Consider the following 23,662-nt stretch of genomic DNA (forward strand, 5'->3'; position numbering starts at 1 on the left):
GATATTTTTGTCATGTTTTATTTGGGTTTGATTCCTAGAAGTACCATTCTGGGTCAAAGGTAAAAGTGAACTCTTAATTTTGCTAGATATTGCCAAATTCTGCCTACAGAAGTTATACTGTTTTGTATTCCCACCAACAATGGGAATGTGGAGAATTCCACATGCTTAAAATAAGTGATTTTAGATTTTAGAGAAAACAGTACTCAAGGGAATATTGATAGCAATTTTATTTATATTTACATTTTGAAATAAGGGCTAAGAAAGCATATTCATATATATACATGAGATATATACACAAATTCAGATACAGGCATATTGTATTGGTGATTCAAATATCAGCGTTGCTGTTGATGATGTAATTTTTCACAACAGCGAAACAACTGGTAAAGGTCAAACAAAACAAACTACAGTTTTCTCCCAGTGTGGAGACATCCTTGCCTGTGTGACATTCTGGGGATTTGAAAGACATGGGGAGAGCAATGCTTAGAAAGCAGTGGAGTTGGCCAGTTATTCCTAAGTCTCACTGATACCATGCAGAGAGAGAATGAGAAACTGAGGGCTGTTTACAAACAGCTAAAGCCTACGAGAGCAAGAAGACCTCTCTTGGAACTTAGAAAAAACTGGACAAGATGGTCACCTTACCTTAGGGTCAAAATAGGTAAGCAGCTAATAAGGGTGCAGCTTAACATCTATAATCAGCAGCAGGCAAGAATGGAGGGGCAGTTATCTCAATAAAAAGTCAGGGTATGTTGCTCGGTTCCTGAATTTGAGCCAATTTTCATATCTGGAGTCCACTTAATAAGTGGCTACGAGAAGGACTCTACAACACTGTGGAAAGTGTATATTGTAATGATTTTTCATCACTCCCCAGAGGGACCCATGGCACTTACTTGAGGAGGGCACTTACCATGGGGGAAGGGGAATGTCAGTCATTTCAAGGAGCTTTGGACCTCGTTGCTGAGAGAAGTAGGATAAGTGGAGATCCAAAGTGTCACCATCACACCATGGATTCACGTGAGGAAGGCCAACTGGAAGCCTTTGAAATTGTTCCCCACTCCAGCTAACATAATTAAAAAATGATACTGTGTCCCAGGGTTGATGGTGGTGATCGGTGCCACTGTGCACTAATAGGTGAATGTACAATACCACAGCAAATTTAACCAAGTAGTAGTTCCAATTCAAGCTGTGTTGGACATGCTGTCATTGGTAGGGTACATTAAGAAAGCCTCAGGTACATGGTTATGTGGCCACTGATTTGGTGAATGCATTCTTTTATATTCCAGTCAGAAATATGGATGAGAAGCAATTCACATTCATGTGGAAGAGATCATATTTATTTCCAGTTTTGTCCAAGGACTATGTTGATTCCTCTACCCTTTATTGTAATACAGTCTGAAGAGATCTGGACTGTCTGGATACCCTGTAGACCATTACAGATATGTTATGCCAATAATATACTGGTTAAGTAGGAAGAGCAAGAGCTGGCTTGTAGGCTAGAGGACTTGGTAAGACACATGCGTCCAGAGGGTGGGAGATAAACCCTAAGAAGATTCAGTAACATTTTTTAGAGGTCCAACAGTCAGTGGCATGTGGAGACATCCCCTCCAGAGGAAAAGACAAATTTCTGTATCTTGCATCTCGAACTGTAATGAAGCACAATGCCTGGTGGGCCTCTTTGGGTTCCAAAAGCACAAATTCCACACCTCGCAATACCACTCTGGCTCATATCCTGGGTGACATGGAAGGTTGCCAGTTCTAAGTGAAGCCTACACCAGCAATGGGCTCTGCAGCAGTGTGGAATTTAAAGTAAGTCCCAGTAGGAGATCACAAGATAGTCCTCTGGGATTTTGGAGCAAGGCCAGGCCATCTGTAGCAGAAGATTTTACTCCTTTCAAGAAACAGCCACTGGCTTGGTATTGGGCCCCAGTGGAGGCAGAAAGCTTGACTGTGAGGCACCAAGTCCAGAAGTACCGCCATGAGCTGAATTCTGTCAGATAAGCCCAATCACAAAGTTGATGGGCCCAACAGCAGTTCATCATAACATGGAAATGATGCATTTGAAATCACATCCCAAGGCATGAGTTAACGGCATGAGCTAGTAGTCCAGCCCCCGTATCACCCACTATACCAGCACCCCTCCCTCAGGCTGTATGGCCAGCTAAGGGAGAAGAAAAAAGCTGAAGCTTGATTATGAATCGGTTGGCTTGATATGTGGGTAGAAACTAAAAAATGGATGGCAGCACATCACAGCCATATTCAGCGGTGTCCCTAAAAGACAGCAGAGAGAGAAAATCTTCCTAGTGGGAAGAGCTTCAAGCAGTATAGCTGGCCATCCACTTTGTATGAGAGAAGTACCTGTGATGAGAATTTTTATGGTTGCCTGGGCAGTGGCAATGGCCTGGTCAGCTGGTCAGGACTTTGAAAGAAAAGACTGGGAGACTGGAGACAAGGAGTTCTGGAGTAGAGGCATGTGGACAGGACAGACAGAATAGTGTGGTCGCAGAGGGTGAAGCTTTCTGCATCCCATGTTTATTCCAACCGGAAAGAATCAACCTTGAAAAAGGTGTGGAACAACCCAGTAGATACAAAGATTCTACTAGTCGATGTTAGCCACACTTTGTCACGGTCTGCCCCAAAACTGGCACAGTGGACACACGAGTGGAATGGCAATGTTTGCAGAGATAGAGGCTACACATGAATCCAACAGCGTGAATTCCCACTTACCGAGGCCAACCTAGCTGCTTCTCTCTCTGGAGGTCTAGCTTGCCAGCAACAGAGACCAACACTAAGCTCCTGATATGGCATTTTACTTGATATAAACAAGCCATTTGGTGGCAAGTCAACAACACTGAGCCCTTTCCATTTTGGAGTGACCAGTAGTTCATCCTCACAGAGACAAACACCTGTCTGGGCACGGGTTTGCCTATTTTGCCTACAGAGCCTCAGCCTGTACTACTCTCTAGGAGCTTACAGAAGGCCCTATCCGCTGGCACGGGATCTAACTCAACATAGCGTCCAAACGGGGGAACCACCTCACAGGAAAGGTGATGTGGGTTTGAAGCTCGTGACCAGGGCATCTACTGGTTGTACCACCTACTGCGCTACCCGGAAGCAGACAGCCTGATGAGAGCACTAGACAACCTACTGAAGGCACAGCTGCAGTGCCAGTCTAGAGGCAGCAGTCCACAAGGGTTGAGTGCCACCCTTCAGGATGCAGTATATACACTGTATCACAGACCTCTGACTGGCAATGCCCCTACTAGGAAGAAAATATGGGTCCAGGAAAAAGAGGGAGGGAGCAGAAGTGGCCCCACTTTAGCATCTCAATGAGTCATTGGGAGACTGTGCTTCCTGTTCCCACAACTCTGGTCCCCCAAAATGAGTGCTTTTTTTTTTTTTTTTTGTCAGAGAACACAACAAGAGTCCCACTGACCTGTAAACTATGGCTACTGTTCAGGCACTTTGGACTTTTTGTGTCCAGCCACCAGCAGGCAAGAAGAGGAGTCCCCATCTTGGCAAGAGTAAATGACCTAGATCAACAGGAAGAGGAAGGGCTGCTTTCACATAATGGACAGGGAAAAATACACGTGGACCCTAGGTGATTCACTTGAAGGTCTCCTGATACGTACTTAGAACTATGGAAGGACATGTGCAGGAATCCCTGCCTGAGAAGGGTATAATTACCAATACATTCTCATAAGAAATAAGGATTTGAGTCACACCCGGGTAAGCCACTAAGAGCCGCAGAGGTGACAGGCAAAGGAGAGTAGGATGTGGAATGGGTAGTGGAGGAGGAGAGTGAGTAGTAGTCGCGGCCCTGAGACCGACTGAGTGATGGGGGTGTAGTTTGTCCCAGGAATCTCCTTCTTCTAAGCTTTAGCTCAGGAACAGAATCTGGAGAAATCATAGAAGAGCTGCTCCCGGAACATGAGTGGAGAAATGTGTCAGTGTGGTATAAGGGGTCTTTTCCGGTGGCCATAGGATGCACGGCTCAGATCTTCAAGAGAGAACCTGCTGGAAAGATGGGAAAGGAAAAACAGAAGTGAAGAAATCATGAAGAGGATACGAAATAAGAGATGCAAAGTCTTTTAAAGCTACAGAAATATCAGGAAACGATACCTATGAAGAAGGTGAAGCAGATGATGAAGATGAAGGAACCCAAAAGGAATCCTTTGACAAAATGCCTCCAGCAGCGATTAAAAATGACATTAGTTTACCTCTAAAAGTCAAGATACAAATTAAGAATTATGCCAAGACATTTGCTCCCAAGCCGGCCTATTCAGAAGCACCTGCTGGTCAAATAGAGACACTAGTAAAGCATTTGTTAATGTTGACATGAAGATTTCATATCATCTGCAAAGGTTTGCAGACCATCAGCTAAAACAATGCTTAGCTATAATGCTAAAACTATGAATGCGAATGAGGTTGACAGTGAGGCGGGACCCTCAAAAAGTCTGAACAAGAACCACAGGGGTGGATCTGTGATAAGGGTATTGATACTGGAAGCCAGACGGTGCCACCTCTTTTAAATTTTGAGGCTATCCCTCTTGACGATCATAAGCAAAACTTAAAAGATGCCACGTAGTTTTCCCAAAGTTCCCAAATGTCTTTTGAGGTCAAAAGAAAAAACAAACCCCTTGTAACTCAGAAATGTGAATACTCATGTAGCCCAGGAAGTTAATTCATCTTATTTTCCATGCTGGATCTCTAATCTCAAGCCTTGTCTCCCCAGATTTATTCTGCCTCCAACTTTAACCTAGAAAAGAAAAAGAAAGAAGAAAGGAAAAGCATCAAAATAATCACCTTGGCATGTTTCAAATGTTCTTGTTTATATCACCTTGTTCTCTTGCTTTACAGGCAAAGGTTTCTGGGTAAAGTGTCATTTTGTTTTCCTTAAAAAAGAGGGACACTTGGGTGGCTCAGACGGTTGAGCATCTGACTCTCGATTTCAGCTCAGGTCATGATCCCAAGGTTGTGGGATTGAGCTCCTTGTCAGGCTTCATGCGGCATGTGGAGCCTGCTTGAGATTCTTTCTCTCCCTTGGTCTCTCTCCCATGCTCATGCTCTATCTCTAAAATAAGAAAGAGAGAGAGAGAGAGAGAGAGCAAGAGTGAGAGAGCGAGAGTGCCTGCAGTGAGGCGTGTGGTTAGCTGACAGTCTTTTAGTGCCATACTTTGGGAATTCTCCACAACATTTATGCTACAGCCTTACCTCCCTTGATTTCTCCCCACTGATGGTATTAGTGGGAGGCCATGCCTGCCCAGATTGGGACGTCAAATGGGGATCTGTTTTTGCTCTTAGGCTCCCGATTAGCCTGGCTAAGACTTTCTCAGAGTCATATGGCAGCCTGAGGCTCTTCCTACCTAACCTTGCTTCCTTCTCTCTCTCCTTTCATGTGTAGCAGAGCTGCGTCAGTCTGAAGGCACTCCTGGCCTACTTCTTCCTCTCTCCTTTATTCTTAACAGCGATTCTCCCCAATAAATCTCTTGCACATCTAATTCTGTCCTGGTGTCCTCCTTTCCGAGGACCTGAACTGCCCAAAGTCCCATGTACTGCAGGATGTTTAGCATCCCTGGCCTCACCCACAAATGCTGGTAGCACTGCTACCTTATTCTTGAGGCAACTAGTGACATCTCCACAGATTGCCAAAAATGCTTTCTGAACCACTCAAAGCATAACCATCGGGATCACAGAATCTTAGAGCTAGAAGAGCTCTTACAGATGAAAAAGAAACAGAAAAGTTTAATGACCTCTATTTCTTTTCTCCCTCTCCTACAGTGCCTTTACCTTCTTTTCGTTCTCGAATTCTTCCACCTCAACTGAAACTGACAAACTTGAATAATGGGTTATAAGTACCAGAGAGGCTATATAGCATCAGAAGTTAGTGAAAAATTTAGGAAGTGATCAGTATCTGAAACTGAAACTAGGAAAGAAAAATCAGTTATGATATATGAAATTAGCTGTATTAAGTGACCCACCCTTGGAATCGGCTGCAAATGCACTGCTTTTGTGATTAGAGTGCTTTCCAAGTTTCCATCAAGTCACAAGGAAGACAGTCTTGGAATGTGGAGGTATTGTGCAGTAATCAGTAGTAGGTAGCACGGTCTAAAAATGATCCAAGAATATTAGTTAAGTCAACTGATAAATTTGTAGCAGAGGTCATTTTTCACTTTTAACCCAATTCACCTTATTTATTGATTCCTTACTATGTCCCAAGAATTATATCAAGCACAAGAGTATACAGTGGTAAACCAAACATTGTCCTTTCCTTAAACGAGCTTATTATATGGAGCATGAATTCTCGATGGGCAAAAAACCCGAGATATTAGAATTGTTTGTGGTCCTCCAAAGAGCCATAGTGTATAAACCGATGTACGGGATATCTGTGGCTTAAGATCTCATAGGGAGCAGGGGAGCAATCAGGAAAAGAATATCTTAATTGTCTCCTTCAGGAGTCAAAAAGGAAACTAAGGTTGAGAAACCTGACCTTAAGGGAAAAGAGAAAATATGGAGGGGATGAAAGAGAACAAGAAGGAAAAGTAGAATGGTGAAATAGGAAAGGAGAGAAGAGAGGAGAAAAGGAGAAGGTATGTGAGATTTTAAGAAGAAAAAAATAGCTTTGTCTACCACTGAGCCATATGACATATAACTTTTTTCCCTTGACATTCTGAAATACAAGCTTATTCCTCTACATTATTTCTGGCTCTGGCAACAAAGTATTAAATGTAAAAAGCAATACTGGAATGCCTGCTTTTTATTCAAAGAATCCCCATATCCTAGAGCATTCTTTTCTTGCTCAAATTTTCCAAATGTTCTCACTTTTTTTTTTCATTTAAATTTAAACTTGTGAAACAATTTCCTATTAGGTTTCTAAGGACCTCATTGTTCCACTTACTCGGAATGTGAACTTCGTTAGCTCCACAATATCAAAGCCTTCAGTTTTGTAGCAATTATTTCTTTCATTTACCTGCCGTGGTAGACAAATCTATTTGTTGTTTGATAGCTTATCAAGCTTTTCTGCAGTTTGGATTTATCCCTCAGGATCCTATATCTGCGTTTGTTCTGAGTATGGGTGCACCTAGCAACTTTCTCATTACTAGTTGGGATTTCCAATACTATGTTGAATAAAAGTGCGGAGAGTGGGCATCTTTGTTTTGTTCCTGATCTTAGAAGATCTTTCAGCTTTTCACTGTTGTGTATGATGTTAACTGTGGGCTTGTCATATATTGCCTTTATTATGTTCGGGTTCATTCCTTCTATACCCACTTTGTTGAGATATTATTAGCTACAGTGAGTTATTATTCATAACTTAATTTTTATTAACTTGTAGGAGTTTTTATATTTTTGATACAAGTCCTTTGCTAGATACATGGTGGTGCATATTTCCCAGCCTTTGGTGTAATGCTGTCTTTGAAGAACGGACATTTAAATTTTGATAGAAGTCCAACTTGTCAAATTTTTCTTTTATGATTAGTGCCTTTTGTACCCCATGCAGGAAATATATACCTACTCCAGAGTTATCATTATGTTTTCTTCTAGACGTTTTATGGGTCTGGGTTTTATATTAGGCCTTTGAACCATCTTTAATTAATTTTTGTATATGGAGTTAAATAGGGCCTAAGTTTTTTTTTAAAAAAGCGAATAGATATACAATTGTTTCAGCAGTATTTTTTAAGACAACAGCAACAACTTTCACATTTAATTGCTTTAGTGCCTTTAGTAAAAAATGAAATGACTGCATATGTGGCATTCTATTTGTAGACTTGAATCTGTTTATTTACTAGCCTATCCTTATGTAGTAACACACTATCTTGCTTACTGTAACTTTATAGAAATCTTGTAATCAGGTAATGCGTCTTACAACATTGTCCTTTTTACATATTGTTTGGCTATTCTAGGTCCTTCAGCTTTTAAGATAAAATTTTTTTTAAGTTTATTTTTTAGAGAGAGTGTGTGAGGGTGAGTGCGGGAGGGGCAGAGAGAGAGAGGGAGAGAGAGAGAATCCCAAGCAGGCTCCCCACTGCCAGCATCGAGCCCAGTGTGGGGCTCAAACTCCTGAATGGTGAGATCATGACCTGAGCTAAAATTAAGAGTTGGGTGCTTGACCAACTGAGCCACCCAGGCACCCCTAAGATAAATTTTAAAATTACTTTGTCTAGGGGTGCCTGGGTGGCTCAGTCAGTTGGGTGTCCGACTTTAGCTCAGGTCATGATCTCACAGTCCATGAGTTCAAGCCCTGCGCCGGGCTTTGTGCTGACAGCTCAGAGCCTGGAGCCTGCTTCAGATTCTGTGTCTCCCTCTCTCTCTGCCCCTCCCCTGTTCATGCTCTGTCTCTCTCCGTCTCAAAAATAAATAAAAACGTTTAAAAAAAATTTTTTTAAATAAAATTACTTTGTCTATGCCTAAAAAAATGCTCCCCCCAAAAAACAAACAAACAAAAAACCCCCCACAAAATCCAAAAAGAGCCTGCTGGAATTCTGATAGGGATCGGACTGAATGTACAAATCAGTTTAGGAAGAATGAAGAGCTTAATGATAGAGTCTTCCTATCTATAAATATGACATTTTTCTCCATTTCTTTCTTTTAAAATTTCCCTCCACTATGTTTTGTGGTTCTCAGTACAGAGGTCTTGCACATTTTTTGTCATGTTTATTCCTAGGTTTCTAATATTTTGGGATACATTATAAATGGTATTGCTTTCAATTTCATTTGTCAATTGTTTGTTGCTGGTATACGGAAGTAGGATTGATTTTTGTATATTGACCCTGTATCCTATGACTTGCTAAATTATTAGTTCTAGTAGCTCTTTTGTATATTCCATAGGCTTTTCTATGTATACAATCATGTTGTCTGTGACTACAGTTTTACTTCTTTCCAATTTTTTTATTGACATAATCCACATACCATAAAATCCATTCAAGTGTATAATTCAGTGGTCTTTCAAAGCTGTGCAACCCCATCACTATCTAATTTCAAAATATTTTCATCACTCCAAATATAAACCTTGTTTTCACTAACAGTTACTTCCCCCCTTGTCCCCATTCCAAGCCCCTGTCTACTACTAATCTATTTTCTTACTCCCTATGGATTTGCTTATTCTGGACATTTCATATAAATGGAATCATACAATATGTAGCTTTCACTTAGCATATAACATGTTCAAGGTTCATCCAGGTGGTAGCTTGAATCAGTACTCCATTTCTATGGCTGAGTAATATTCCATTGCATAGATATACTACATTTTGTTTATTCATTCATCAGCTAATGGGTTTTTGGTTGTTTCTACCTTTTGATTATTATGAATAGTGTTGCTATGAATATTTGTATACAGATTTTTGTATGGCTGTGTTTCAAATTCACTAGGAGTGGAATTGCTAGGTCACATGGTGACTCTATGTTTTAATCTCTTGAGGAACTGCCAACCTATTCCCAAAGCACCATTTTACATTCCCACCGCTAGGGTATGAGGGTTCCTATTTCTCCACATTTTCACTAATGCTTGTTATTGTCCATCTTTTTTATTATTGCCATCCTAGTGGGTGTAAAATGGTACTCATCATGGTTTTTATATTTCCCTAATGACAAATGATGTTGATCATCTTCTCGTGCTTATTGGCTATTTGGACATCTTCTTTGGAGAAATCCCTATTCAAATCCTTTGTCCATTTTTATTAGCTTGTCTTTTTATTGTTGGTTGTAAGAGTTCTTTATATATTTTGAATACAAGTCCTTATCAGATATGATCTTCAAATATTTCCCCCCATTCTGTAGGTTGTCTCTTCACTTTTTTTCTTCCATATTCTTCAACTGTATTCTATATCAATTACCATGGAGGATGAAACCTGATTGTGAACAGATTGAAAGAAAAAAATATACAAGTTAAAAAAAAAAGTTTTTATTTAAGTAATCTCTATACCCAACATGGGGCTTGAATTCACAACCCTGAGATGAACAGTCACATACTCTTCCAATGGAGCCAGGCAGGTGCCCCCAAAATATACAATTTCACACAATATCCAGCCATCAACTTGGATAGGTTTACAGGTACAATATGATACAGAATATGATGAAGGAAACTGAGCCTGTTAAGGCTTTAGAGCATGGAGGGCTCAGGAAGAACATCATCGCTCAGGTTAACAAAATCCAAGTGCTTTGAAAAACCAACTGCAGGCCATTCTCAGATGTCTTTCATTTCAGGGATGAGTTCTGATGCGGAGTGTTGTGATTCTGTACATTTCTGGCTGCTCACTAGTCCTTTCTCTTTGTGGGTAAACTGTTCTTTCTTCTTTAAGGTTCTTCTGCACAGCCTCCTGCGCAGGCTGCAGGATGAAAGAAGCAAGGTAGGGGAGAGGCAGGACCACAGCAGGATCAGGACACATTCTGCTGCTAACCCCACAGGGGAGGGACTAAGATAGCTGTTTTCCTGACCACACAGCCTGGCCTAAGTGGGCAGCCTGTCTCTGGCCTCCACCTTCTATCTGTAGTGCCTGTTAGCCTTGCCAGACTTCCCCTGCCTTAAGGTGAGTTCACCTTAAAGGCTGAATGTAAAAGTGCAAGTCTGGGGCCTAAGCCACCAGCACCCACAGGGCCTCTGAGTTAGAGGTCTGGTCCCAGAAGGAGGCTGCCACTGCACTCTGGAAACCATAGTAGTGAGGAATGTGGACCACTGTTCCAGAAAAGCTGGAAATCCAGATTTATCTATAAGCTCTCAATTCCAAAAGGTTGCAATTTATTCATGTTCTGACAAAAACATTTTCAGGAGTAATGCAAGTAGGTAAAAATAAGAGCAAAGTAGGCAGACTGTGGACTGTGGCCCCACAACAGGCCCCTGCAGCCTGCCTGCCTCCTGTCTTCATTTCCACATCAAATCTCTCCGAGACACACGAATCTGAACTTCTGGCGGGGTGGGGGGAGGTCTTAGCTCTTCACAGGACATTTTTTGGATTTTTTTTTTAAGCCTAAAAGATAGTAATGTGTCTTCATTCTTGTTCTTTGGGATATTTTTCAGTCTTTTTTTTTTTTTTTTTTTTTTTTTTTTTTTTTTTTTTTAGAGAGAGAGCAAGAGAGTGAGAGCCTTAACCAGGCTCCAAGCCCAGCACAGAGCCTGAGCTCATGACTGTGAGATCATGACCTGAGGTGAAATCAAAAAGTCAAACGCATAACCAACTGAGCTACACAGGTGCCCCTATTTTTCAGTCTTAAGACAAAAGGATACTTCAATTGGGGCAGTCCTTGTTTCATGTTAAATATTGCACTCGCACACATATTACAAAGATAGCACCAAATCAAACTGCGTGAGGGAGTCACAAACAAATATAGGGTAGAGAATTCTGAAAAACTGATGTAATAACTGAGAAGCCGAGCAGTTTTCCTCTAGTGTCTCTGATGCCCACACTCAGTCGCTCCTCCCTCCTTGGGCAACTGACAGGGTCTGCTTCCCAGCCTTCTCCACCTTGACCACTTGATGTCTCAGCTGATGGCAGGGAGCCCTGGCCTTGGCACACAGTGTGCAGGGCTTCCTGGATTCTGGGGGAGTTGGCCCTGTTCAGCCACTCCTGGCACAGCTGCTGCATGTGGGCGCTCGTCTGGGGGGCTGCATGGGGATGTCAGCATAGAAGCCTTTCATGTGCCACGGCAGTGCCTTTTCTGTATGCCCATCCTCGGTCTGGGCTTAGCCTCTGCTGTTTAAACACCCCCTGGTCCATGTGAGCACTTCCACAAAGTGGTATGGGAGCTTGCTCTTCTTAAGTTTGAGAACCATATTCTGGATGTTTTGAAAGCAGCAAAGCATAACAGAACCTCTCCATTCTTTTCAAGGGTGACCTCCTGGAAGTCTTTGTTCCTCAGGGTGCAGCAGGTGTCCTCCCCATGTTGTCAAACAGCTGCTTGGCTGCGTGTCTGAAGATGAGCACCAGGTACCCATTGGAGGTGGGCCCATCACAGTGCCTCACCTTCTCCTCCTTCAGGCGTCGGTGTCCATGGCAGCATCTTTTCACCGAGGGGTCACTTTGCTCCATCATCTGAACAATTTCACCTGAGGTTAATACTCAGTGAGCACCCTGGGAACCAAGTGAAGCCATAGGAAAATCTTCTTGAAGGGTCTCCGGTTTCTTATCTTTGCAAGGGGCCACAATTATGTGAAAAATCTTGTCTGGGGACAGGTTCTGCCATCTGGCGAAGTAATCCTTCACCAGGGAGCCCGTGATCTGTTGAGGAGACTTGGTGGTGCAGAGGTGGGAGGGGTGGTGACAGCAAGTGCTCTGAGTATGGGACCCAGCTGGGATTGGTGGAGGTGAGCCTGGGTAATGCCAGCTCTTCCTCACTGTGCTGGTGGTGTTGAGGCAGATTCTTTCTGACTCTCCAGGATGCTGAACTCCATAGCAGTTGTTGTATCAAAGACAGTGCACCCCAAGACTTTTGAGGAAGCCATGGAATCTTCTAGATGTATCAGTCACACTGAGGCAGAATTTAGCAGCAAAATAAAGCAGAGACTGAGGACACACTGACCCTGCCAGCACCTTGTACTGTGAGGTATCACATTTCTTATTAAGTTTCAGAATTCAAAAGAAGTCCTTGGTGTTCTGTTGGGAAACCTGGATCCCTTCTTCCAGTCACGCAACTGTCACATACCAGGCAGTTACTCATAAATATTTTGGCATCAGCCAACTTACAGAATTCTCCCTTCTTCCACGTGCAGTGCTCACACTTCATCTGGAGCAGAGCAGGTGAGGGGCCAGGGCTCGGCCTGAAAGGAACACCAGGAGATGCTGTCTTTTCACTTTCATAGTCTTCTTTGAAGCACAAAAATTTTTAATTTTGATAAAGTACAATTTACCTGTTTTCCCCCTGCCCCCTTTGGCGTTTGTGTTTTTGGTGTCACATCTGAGAAACCATTTCCTAATCCAATGCCATTAAGATTTATGGCTGTTTTTTTCTGAGTTTTAGTTTTAGCTCTTGCATTTAGATCTTTGATTCGTCTTAACATTTGCATATATATATAGGAGTCCAAGTTCATTCTTTTCCATGTGAATTTCCAGTTTTCCCAAAATCATTTTTTGAAAAGACTCTTCTTTCCTCTATTGAATTGTCTTGGCACCTTTGTCAAAAGTCAATTGACCATAAATGTAAAGGTGTATTTCTGGACTCTGAATTATAGCTCACTGATCTATATATCTACATCTACATATCTATGTTTTTGGCATTAGAGTTATATTGATTACTGTAGTTTTGTTGTAAGTTTTGAAATCAGGAAGCACAACTCTTTCCAATCTTGATGCATTTTGTTATTGTTTTATTACATTGATTAGGACCTTCAACATAACCCTGAATAGAAGTGGTGACAGCACACATTCTTGTCTTCTGTTACTCCTGACCTTAGGGGAAAAAGATTTAGTGTTTCACTGTTACATATTTCAAAGATGATTGTTGTTTTATTGAGAAAGTTCCTTCCTATACTTAACTTGCTGAAGGTTTTTGACATGAATGGATTTTGAATTTTGTCAGATGCTTTTTCTGGATCTACTGAGACTGTCATTTTGTTTTTCTCTTTCATTCTATTAATGTGGTGAACTGCACTAACTTTCAATGTTTAACCTCACCTTCCTTGGCCATGGCATCTTATCCTTTATACTGCAAGGTTTAATTTGTAATATTTCATTAAGAATTTAAAAATCTATATTCACGAGGGGTATTGGTTTGTAATTTTCTTGTAAAATTTCCTGGTCAAGTTTTGATATCAGGATTATATTGGCTTCATAAAATGAGTTTCAAAGTGTTCATTCCTGCTCTGCTGTCTGAAATGTATAGGATTAATACTTTTATCTTCTTTAAAAGTCTGATAAAATTTACTAGAGTAGCCATCTGGCTCTGGAGTTTTCCTTGTAGGAAAGTTTTGATTAGAAATTACATTTCTTTAATAGATATTGGGCCATTTAGCCTTTCTTTTTCTTCTTGTGTCAGTTTTTTTTTTTGTATTTTTCAGGAATTTGTCCATTTCACCTAAGTTGTCAAATTTATTGAAACTATCCCTTTAATATATGTATAATTCATTAGCATTATGACTACATTAAACTTAGATTTTCTGCGTACAAAATAAAATAGATGACACATACTGAATTGGGAAAATAAATATATAAATGTGGCAGAAAAGGGTATATATTGTAGGAACAATCTATGAAAGAAGAGGGAATTACAATTCAGTGTGACAAATACCATGAGAGGTACACAGAGAACACATAGGAAGAATACCCAGGCCTAAAAATTTAGGAAGTCAGAATCATGATGTCCAAATGATGAGTTATTTAACTTGGGATAAATAAATCTAATCAAATTCACAGACACTTAAAAGCTGAGAATTTAGATCCCAAATATAATTACTTCACATTGGTCATCTATCTATGAGCATCTCTACAGTCAACTGGATCCCCTTTTACTGGCATATCCTTAATTAAAAATAAGTTGTGTGTGTGTGTGTGTGTGTGTGTGTGTGTGTGTAAAAATGGTAAATACATTATAAAAAATTCAAACAAGATAGAAAAGTCCAAAATACAAAATAGAAACCTCTTGCATTTTGGCCAACATCCTTCCAGATCTTTTTGCATCCTTATATCCACATATATCCACATACATATTCATGTCAAAATGACACTGTTCCTGCTAATTTATATTGTTTTATTACAGGGGGGAACCTATATGTTATGAACATATTTTCATGTAAATAAAGATTTATATCATTGTTTTTAATGGCTTAATTAATTCCATTGTGCACATGCACTGTAATTTAACTAGAGTCCTAGTGATGGCATTTATGTTGTTTCTAAAACAACTATTACAAAAAAGGGAGTAAGGAACATCTGTATGAATGTTTTGTTTTTGTTATTGTCTTTAGAACGAACTGACTAGGAAATGAGATTTCGGGGCAAAGGCTAATGAAATTTTGGTAAATAAGACTGTCCCATTTTCAATTTTAACACCAACAGTATACAATATAGATAAATGTAACCCCATATCCCTATGTACCCTGATGGACAAAAAGGATCTGTTTGGAATGTTGAACATCTTTTCATTTGTTAATTAGAAGTTTCTTTTTCTTGGTTTAAAAATGTCCTATTGATTTCCTTTGCTAATTTTATTTATTGTGGTGTTTTTAAAGTTGATATTCAATGAACTGTTTGTATATTAGGAATATTTTTCCTTTTCCCACATGATACAAATTTATTTTCCATTCGTTCATTAATTGTATATAGACTATTACAATCTTTATGAGTTTAATTTTTACCAATTTTTTTCTGTTATGGTTTCTGGTTCTTGTGTTATACTTAGCAAAGGTCTTTCTCAGCTCAAGATGAAAAAGATTCACCTTAATTTTCTTGTAGTATTTTTATGGCTTCACTCTGTACATTTAAGTTTTTGATTCATCTGGTATTTATTTGACAAAGGAGACATATAAAGAGCCTGTCTCCAGTGGTTCTTTATTTCTCAGATAATCTTTTTCCTCACTTAGCAGTGATTTGTAACATAGTTTACTGATTACCAGCAAGACTTCTGGAGTCCAGACTTCCTGGCTTCAACAGTAACGGCTCTGGGTTATATTATAAAATCGAGATAATAATTGCAGCTATCTTAGCGTTCAACTGTAGAACTTGAAAGTGTTCTGGTACTTGACACCTAAATGCTCGGCAAATGTGAGCTACTATTATTAAATACTCGTATATGCATAGCAGTTTGTTTCTGGATTCCATATCCTGTTCACTGATATTATCGATAAACCACATTTTTCTGATCCATATGTTGACACTCCATGACCCAACTCAGTGTCCCATCTAGTGGCTCCTCTTTACTCATTTCAACAAAAAAGGTCCTCATCTCAGTTGTCTTTCTAATCATGACTAGAGCCCGAAAATGTTGCCCTTGACGGTAAAAATAGGCTGTGCTTCACAATGCAGTGAGAACCGAAACCCCAAACCAAGGGAGAGTGCCTATTTCTTCTACCACGTATTCTTAAAGGCTGAAACCCTACCTCATTTTCAGCCATTGGCATATAACTGACGCTCTCAAAAACTAGTACCTTCTCTTCCAACTCTAGTTTACAACCTTAAGGCAAATGGTTCACAATGTTACCCCCGTGGGTCCTGACTTGATGAGACTAGGTGAGATCTGGAGGAGAACGCGAGGGGCGGGAAAGGATTCACCCCCCGCCCCCCCCTGCCCTGGTCCTGGTCCTGGTCCTGACCTGGCCATTGCCTCCTGGCAAGCTGAGCCCTCTTGGCAAGCTGAGCCGACTCCCCACTCCGGGGCTGACGCCCCAAGACTGACATTGCAGGCAGGCGACTCCTGTCCCCATTAAATCTACACAATCAGGGACGAAGGCAGGAGGACGTGGCAGCAGAACCTCATTGGAGCCCTCAAAGAGGCAAGAGTGTAAGAACCCGCAGAAGGAAGGAGTAGCGACAAAAGGGGAAGACCCCCCCCCCCCCCCCCCCCCCCCGACATGGCATAGAGAGGAGGCAAGGAAGATCGGCTTCGCGCTCAACCGCGCACTTCACTCTGGCTCAATGAAGCAAGTGCCCGGTCTCGGATTTTCGGTTCCCTTCGGCTCACGGGATCTCCGCGTCCCCGCCAGCGGCGTATCGTAGCGCCGCCTCGCCCCCGGCATTCTCGCAGTCGACCGCAGCCGCTCCCGCCTCGGCTCCGCTAGCCTCCTCCCTCTAACGGCCGCTAGCTGCGGCCGACGTCTGCGGCGTCGGTGACGTCGGCGTAGGGGCGGGACTTCCTGCTTCGCGCGCTCTTAGGTCTCGGGACCCGCTCAGCTCCGCTGGGCTTGAGGGGAGGCGGGTGGTGGGCGGAGGGTGGTGTTTCCGCGGGTTGGCGGCTACTGGGCTGCCCAGCCGTCCGCAGAAAGCCCGTCCGCCGAGGTGGAGCGAAGCTTTTCTCCGCCGCCGCCCTCGGAGCTCTCCCAGGATACCTCAGATTTCCCTGGAGCCCGGAGCTCTAGGGGCGCGCTCGGCCCTCCTTTTCCTCTTCAGCCTGCGCCGCGAGCGGCTGCCGGCCTGGCCAGCACCTCGCGTGTGGGACCTCATCCCTTAGCCTCAATGCCCGTGCGAGAAGAGTTGAGTGGGTGCCGGTGGTTGGAGCTGTGCAGGTGTCCCCCGGTGGCAAGTGTGGCCACAGCACCGGGCGCTATTAAGTTTTATGCGCGCACGTTGCAAGGACTGTGTGTGAGTCTGGTACGTAACCTCGACTTATGGGGACGCTGTGTTGTCCGTAGTTTTGGAATACTCCCTTTTTCTTCACAACTTGCCCTTGAGTTTTTGTTGTTACTGCTTTTCCTGTAAAGTAATTGGAGCGGGTGTTGTCGGCTGTGAGACATGTTCTGTACCAATTGAGTGCACGTGAAACTCTTAATGGAGCTTTTGAAAAAAGTTCTTTTTCTAAAAAGTTCATTTAAGTTATCTTTACATCCAAGGCGGGTGTGGAACTCACGACTCGGAGATCGAGAGTAGCATGCTCCCCCGGTACCTGTTCTGTACCAGTTAAGTGCACGTGAAACTCTTTATGGAGCTTTTGAAAAAATTCTTTTTCTAAAAGTTCATTTAAGTGATCTTTACACCCAGGGGGGTTGTGTGTGGAACTTACGACCAGAGATCAAGAGTAGCGTGCTCCCCCTCCCCCCTGCTGAGCCAGCCAGGCGCCCCTTTATAGAGCTCTTTGATGCACCCCAGAGTGGTGCTTGTGTAGCCAGATTACTAACTGGCTGCAGATTGTGGTAGCCCCACTTTAATTTGTTACGGAAAAACTATGTTACCATTTTCTGTGACCCTGCAGACCATTTTAATAGCGATGTTTGGCAACCCCTTCAGAGATAACTAGACTATGTAAATGAATGCGGGGCTTAAATGAACATTGTGATAAATCCTTACTGTGCAGCTTTTGCCCATGATACATGGGCACCTAGCTTTTAAAAATGCCCACTGCCACGTATGTTTAAAGCCTTAAGTTAGGTTATTATGAAGCTGTTTCGGTAACAGCTCAAAGATGTCTAGAATGGCAAGAAACTTGTTCTTAATTTCTTATATATACTATAAGAAATTATAGTATAGTGTTTAGCCTGAGCACAGAGTACTTGCGTGGATCTAAAACTGAGTAGGTCGTTAAAGCAGTGCTTCTGTTACCAAGCAACATCTCTGTAAACAAGTCTAATATTCAACTAGAATATAATTAAATGTGTCTATCCTGCAATTATCTGGATTCAGAATTGTGTAAATTCATGGTTTAGCCTGTAGGTGGTTACAGTTAATATACACCTTCCGTACTGAGGTTTGATTTCAAACTCATTTTGTGTGGAATTACTAGAATGTTTTGAATTTCGGTGTCATGCAGGACTCTCCAGAGAGTTGCACATGGATTTGAGTTATCCTTTGGTTATTTAGGACGGTGCATGTCTGGTAGTTCCTTTATTCTGAACATTTTCTTTTCTGACCAGATGAAGTGTGCAGGTTATATTCCGGAATTTAAAACAAAAAAGGATAATAGCAGCTTATTCGGAGATTGAAACACTATTCACAAGTGGTTTTTAAGCCTTGGTTAAGCCAGTAACCTCACTCTTTCAACACCTGTTGAACCTTTAATGGTAGAATTGGCATGACTGTATGGCAGGTAGTTTACAGAGCACTTTTTCATGATTCTTTTGAGTGCTGTAACCTTTTAAGTATGTAAGAAAGGACCGGAGAACATTTGAGGCGCTATGAGACTGAATGACTTCTTTGGAAACAAACTATTGGTAATGGAAGTTGGAACTTGGGAATGGGAAGTTTAATGTTTTCTGTACATGTCCTTTATTAGATTGAGTAAGTTCCCTTTTGTTCCTAGTTTGTTGAGTTTTTAATCATGAATGGGTATTGGATTTTGTTGGAATTTTTCTGCCCGGCATCCAATGAGATGATCATATAGATTTTGTCCTTTATTCTTTGAATATGGTATATTACATCAATTGATTCTCAGAGGTTAACTCAATCCTGTATTCCAGGGATTAGTTTCAGTTAGTCATGCTGTATAATTTTATGTATGTTGCTAAATTTGGCTTTCCTAAATTCTGTCAAGGAATTTTGTGTTTATATTCATGAAGGATATTAGTCTGTTGGTTTCTTGTGGTGCCTTTGTCCAACTTTGTTATCAGGGCAACACTGGCCTCATTGAAGGAGTTGCATGATGTTTTCCCCTCTTTTTTTTCTGAAATAGTTTCCAAAGGATTGCTATTACTTCTTTAACTATTTGATAGCATTCACCAATGAAGCTGTGTGGGCTTGGGTTTTTCTTTGTGGGAAGATTTTACTCTTTGTGGGAAGATTAGATTACTAATTCAATTTCCTCACTTGTTATATTAGTTCCATTTGGATTTTGTTTCTTTTTGAGTTTTGATAACGTGTGTTGTTAGACATTAGTCCGTTTCATAGTGTTTAATTTGTTGATACAAAGTTCATATTTTTTAGTCTTTTAAGACATTGTAAGGTTGGTGATGATCTGTTTTTCATTCTTTATTTTGGTAATTTGTATCGTTTCTCTGTTTTCTGATAAATCTAGCCTAAGTATGTCAGTTTTGTTGATTTTTTAAAAAAGTTTGTTTATTTTTGAGAGAGAGGGAAAATGCACATGAGCAAGCAGGGGAGAGGTAGAAAGAGAGTGAGATAGAACCCAAGCAGGCTCTAAGCTGTCAGCATAGAGCCTGACATGGGGCTCAAACCCATGAACCGTGAGGTCATGACCTGAGCCAAAATCAAGAGTCAGACACTTAACCGACTGAGCCACCCAGGTGCCCCAGTTTTTGTTGATCTTTTTAAAGAACCAGCTTTTGGGGCACCTGGGTGGCTCGGTTGTTTAAGCAACTGACTTTGGCTCAGGTCATGGTCTCGCAGTTTGTGGGTTCAAGCTCTGCTTTGGGCTCTGTGCTGACAGCTCAGATCCTGGTGCCTCCTTCAGATTCTGTCTCTCTCTCTCTCTCTCTCTCTCAAATAAATAAACATTAATTTTTTTTTTTTTTAAAGAACCAGCTTTTTATTTAATTATTTATTTATTTTCTGCTTCATTGATTTCTACTCTAACATTTTCCTCCCTTTGTTCTGCTTGCTTTAGGCTTAGTGTACTTCCCCACCCCCCTCCCGCCCCTGCCTTATTACCTAAGGTGGAAGCTTAGATTATTGATTTGTGACCTGTTTTCTTTTCTGATGGATGTTTAAAGCTATACATTTCCCTCTGAGCACTGCTTTAACTACATTCCATACATTTTGATATGCTGTTTTTGTTTTCATTCAATTCAAATATGTTTAAATTTTCCTTGTGATTTATTTGACTCATGGGTTATTTAGAAATTTGTTGTTGAATTTACCAATATTTTCAGAGTATTCCCAGATTTCTCTCTGTTGTGGATCTCTGATTCTCTTGTGGTCAAATAATGTACTTTTCATGATTTCAGTATTTTTAAATTCACTGAGACTTGTTTTGTGGCCCAGCATATGGCTTATTGGAATGTTTTATGTGTGTTTGAAAGGAATATGTATTCTGCAGTTTAGAGGTGGAGTGTTCTGTCAGTTATATCAAATTCATTGATAGTGTTTGTCAAGTCCTCAATATCCTTGCAGATTTTCTATCTTGTTGTATCATTATACTGTACAACCATTTTTGTTGTATTCTCTATTTCTCTTTTTAATTTTCCTTTTTTGCTTCCATGTATTTCGGGGTTTTATTGTTAGATGTATATAATTATTATGTTTTTCTGATGCAGTGACTTTTGTCATTAAGAAATAGTCTTCTTTGTCTTCAATAGTATTACTTGTTTTAAATTATATTTTGTCATTTTAGTTCTATAGCTACTCTAGTTTTATTAGTATATTATTTTTATATCCTTTAATTTTAACATTTTTATGTCTTTGAATCTAAGATATATCTCTTAAAGACAGCATACATTTGGGTCTTGTTTTTTGTTTTTGTTTTTATTTACATTCAGTCTTATATTCTCTGCCTTTTGAATGGGGGTATTTAGTCCATTCACATTTAATATAATTGTTGATTTTGTTGGATTTATGTCTGCTATTTTGTTATTTTTTGTGTGTCTTCTGTTTCTTCTCTTTTCCTCCTTTACTGACTTTGTGTTAATTTTTAGTGAACCGTTTTAATTATTTTGTTCATTTCTTTCAATATGTTATTTACATATTGGTTGCTCTAGGGGTAATAATAATACATTTTAACTCATAGTCTCCTTCAGAATGATACTAAATTAATTCTGGTAAATTATGGACACTTCGATATATCTCTTTTCCCTCTTTGTTCTATTATTGTCATACATACTACAGTTATGCATATTATAAACCCAGCCAAATACTACCTTAATTATTGCTTTATATAATCTCATTTTTTAAAGGGAAGTAAAGAAAAGTAGTGAGAACAATTACATGTCTAGAATCTTTTGTATTTACCTATATAATTATATTTTCTGCACGCTTTATTTTTTTTCCTGTGGATTTGTTACTTTCTGGAGTAACTTCTTTTCAGCATGGAGGTCTTCCTTTAGTATTTCTCCTAAGGCATGTTGGACAGCAACAGATTCTCTTAAGACTTTATCTTGATTTCACTGATTTCAGTGTCGTTTTTGAAGGATGGTTTTGCTGAATACAGAATTCTTAGTTGAGAGCTTTTTTGTTTCTTTAAATTCCATGGTTTCTTTTCCTGGCCTCATCATTTCTGATGGGATGCCAGCTGTTAATCATACCATTGTTCCCTTGTACATGATGAGTCATTTTTCTCTTGCTCCTTTTAGGTTTTGTTTTTTTTTTTTTTTTTTTTTTTTTTTTTTTTTGTGCTCTGTCAGCATTTTGACTGTGGTGTGTCTTGGTGCTGATCTATTTGTGTTGGTTCTTGGATAGATAAATTAATGTTTTTCTTCAAATTTAGAAATTTGTAGCCATTATTTCTTAACTCCACCCCCCCCCCCCCCCCCCCACTGTTGCTCTTTCCTCTTCTGGAACTCTTATTATATATATGTTATGCTTTACATTGTTGTGCAGAATCTGACATTCTGTTCATTTCTCTTTATTTTTTCTTTCTGTTCTTCAGAGTGGGTACTTCTTTGTTGATCTTCAGGTTCATTTCTTCCGTCTTCTGTCATCTCAAGTCTGATGTTGAGCCCCTCCAATGAGTTTATTTCAATAATTCTACTTTTCAACATGAGAATTTCCATTTTTAAAAGCAATTTTTGTCTCTATTTTCAGCCATCTGAGTCATTGCCATCATACTTTCATTGAGTTTTTTAAAGATGCTTTCCTTTTAGTTCTCTGAACATACTTATTATAGCTCATTTGAGGTTTTTGTTTGCCAAATCCAGTATTAGGAGACACCCAGAGACATCTTCTGTTTGATGTTTTTCTTCTTGAGAAAGGGTCACAGTTTTTTTTTTCTTGTATTCTAATTTTTTGTTGAATACTGGGCATTTTAGATAATGTTTTGAAGCAACTCTGTATTTTGGCTTTTCTTTTGGAGGCTGATTTTTTTTCTGTTTGTTTAGTAACTTGCCTGGTCTAAATTTGTAAAGTCTGTTTCCCCTATATTAGGTTGTTATGACATCTGCTGGTTTTATTGATTTTTTTTTTTTTTTTTTTTTTTTTAAACCTCACTTTCTGTGTCTGCATACATTAGTGTTCAGCCAAGGATTGGTCAAAAGTTGTGTTCAGTTTGAACTAATACAGCTATGCCTGATACTAATATGGCTAGTACTGCTGATGATTTATATGATTATGAGGGAGTACATTCAGACACAGGTCATTTTGAAGTTTGCCCTGGCTTTTACTTTGCACCAGCCTCTCTTGCCATGTGCATGAGGATAGATAGCTCCGCTGGCCAAGGATCTGTGAGTGGCATGGACCTCCTTCAGTCTCTAGTCCACAGTTTTATTTTAACCTGCATTCATAAATAGTTTATCAAGCCCCTCCAAGGCTGTCTAAACTTCCAGAACTCCTGTAAACTCCTCAGCTAGTATGCCAGTTTGTTGCTTGCCGCATAGAGTCCTGCAGCCTCAGGCTCCAGGTGCCACTGGCCCTGACTGTTAACTTACCACAGAAGTCTCCACTTCAACTGACAGTGTAGCAGGTCAACAGATTAAGCTCCAGTAGTGGTGGTGAACCTTCTGCCTCATAGCTTGTTAAACTCCTATAAGTGACAGAGGTGGGAGGAGATGGGAGTAGCCAAAGGTAAGAATGCTGTAAACTCATGTTCTTCTTATCCAGAGTTTAGTTGTTTTCATGAATAAACACTTTTCAGTTTGATGAATGCTTTTGATTGAATTCCAAATCACTAAAATGGTTATTTGGCTGTTTTGTGAAGAGGATTTATCAACCTGCTCATTTCTTCATATGGTTTTTTGCTTCTGTGTGGAACTCTTAGGGTAAAACTTGATCCATACTTCTTTAATATCACTCATCATCCTTTGCACAATACTAGGCATTTATTTGTCCTCTAAATGTACTTGTTGACTTAAATTCCGTGATTTTCCTTTAGCGCCAAATTATAAAGCATTTGGGGTTTTGGAACCCCAAGACCTATGCAGTTTCTTGCTTTTCCTGTCCTTTTGATAAGTGGAAAAACTGCTTACTATTCATTCAACAAGTGTTCATTGATT

General features: G+C 40.4%; 1 protein-coding gene, 1 long non-coding RNA gene and 1 pseudogene across 7 annotated transcripts in view; 1 reads left to right on the forward strand and 2 right to left on the reverse strand.

Annotated features, from left to right (window-relative positions):
• Positions 1-212: 212 nt before the first annotated feature.
• LOC131519080 (uncharacterized) lies at positions 213-16,719 on the reverse strand. Its single transcript, XR_009265442.1, has 3 exons — positions 16,232-16,719; positions 5,979-6,105; positions 213-4,756 (listed from the first exon to the last, which is right to left on the reverse strand). It is a non-coding gene; the product is annotated as an uncharacterized LOC131519080 (long non-coding RNA).
• Positions 9,884-16,224, reverse strand: LOC131519079 (nuclear prelamin A recognition factor-like; annotated as a pseudogene).
• A 73-nt stretch (positions 16,720-16,792) lies between the features above and the next one.
• CEP83 (centrosomal protein 83) overlaps positions 16,793-23,662 on the forward strand; it is a 120,367-nt gene continuing 113,497 nt past the window's right edge. For 4 of the 6 annotated variants that reach the window (XM_058741788.1, XM_058741789.1, XM_058741787.1 and 1 more), the window contains exon 1: positions 16,796-17,225. The gene's annotated coding sequence lies outside the window, so the exon portion shown is untranslated. Of the gene's footprint in view, positions 17,226-23,662 lie in introns of all 6 variants that reach the window. The other 2 variants (XM_058741791.1, XM_058741790.1) reach the window with 2 other exon arrangements.

The sequence above is a fragment of the Neofelis nebulosa genome, chromosome 8, assembly GCF_028018385.1.
Source record: "Neofelis nebulosa isolate mNeoNeb1 chromosome 8, mNeoNeb1.pri, whole genome shotgun sequence".
Lineage (NCBI taxonomy): Eukaryota > Metazoa > Chordata > Mammalia > Carnivora > Felidae > Neofelis > Neofelis nebulosa.